The sequence below is a fragment of the Athene cunicularia genome (genome assembly GCF_003259725.1).
Source record: "Athene cunicularia isolate RWA chromosome 15 unlocalized genomic scaffold, athCun1 chr15_part1, whole genome shotgun sequence".
NCBI lineage: Eukaryota > Metazoa > Chordata > Aves > Strigiformes > Strigidae > Athene > Athene cunicularia.
This window is the reverse complement of record NW_020799121.1, coordinates 15022614-15023729: the sequence shown is the minus strand read 5'-3', so window position 1 is coordinate 15023729 and position 1116 is coordinate 15022614.

Here is a 1116-nt window from a genome sequence, read left to right as displayed (position 1 = left end):
TGAATCCGAAAAAAAAGCTTAAATTCAGCCCTGACCTATCTCGTACAGAACATCCCGACAACCAGGGCAGGGCTGACTCCACTCCGAGTCGTCTAGCAGATTACAGCTTTACTTTAGCAAGAGTTTCCACGTGACACGACTGATGTCTCAAGCAGAATTAACACCAATCTGGCATTTGATCAGCTCGCTTTGTCAGTTCCATCCTCAGTATTCTCAGACTGTTTTCAACGTGAACAGCTTGAACTCTCTAGAAAAGAAAATTAAACCTCCTTTTGCAAGCCGAGCCGCGTGACGTGTGCGTGAACCTCCTGTGCTGAGCTACGGTGAAAGTCTGGGGTATCTACGCTATGAGAACACACTGAATGTTTTTGTGTACAACAGAGAAGGATCCGCAAGTCCCATAACTGAAGAGTGATCCAGAGTACGTACCGAGGTACCCAGACACTTGAACCCAGTACATGCACTAGGATGCATTGGATTTGAGTAATTTCTTTTTTAATTTTTAAAAAGTGCAGTTGACCTGAAATGGAAAAAGAACTGTCTTTATGTTCACTGTAAACTTGTCAAAAGGAATCTGCTCTTTAAAAACTGTGCTAAAATAGTCGATTTATACAACAGAGCACTAGATGAAGCTACCATAAATTCCTCTTCACCAATTATTACTCTATTGTGTCAGTTATAGTACTGCATATACGTAGAAGAAGCAAAACGGTGGTAGCTACTATTAGTGAGTACAACAAACCAAAGTGAATAATTTGAGTTCAATGTTTCCATGAAGTAGCAATAACATTTAAACCACAGGACAGTTAGGATTCAGTACTTGGAAGTGCATAAGAGTCACACTGTTGATCATCAGCAGTATGGAGAAAGGTTATTGTAAAGTCAGCAGTAATGGTCGGAAAGAACATGGCAACACGACAGATCAAAGGTCACCCAACACGGCAAGCCTGCAGCTCCTCCCGCGGCCCAGGGCCCTGCTGGTGCCCCACACGCGAGCGTAACCCCAGGCAGCAGCAGCCACTCCAGCCGGGCACGCACCACACAGGGGTATTGCAGAGAAAACAGCATCTTCCTCCCATCAGTAGTTCTAGAGTAACGGACCACGATCGAGACGCC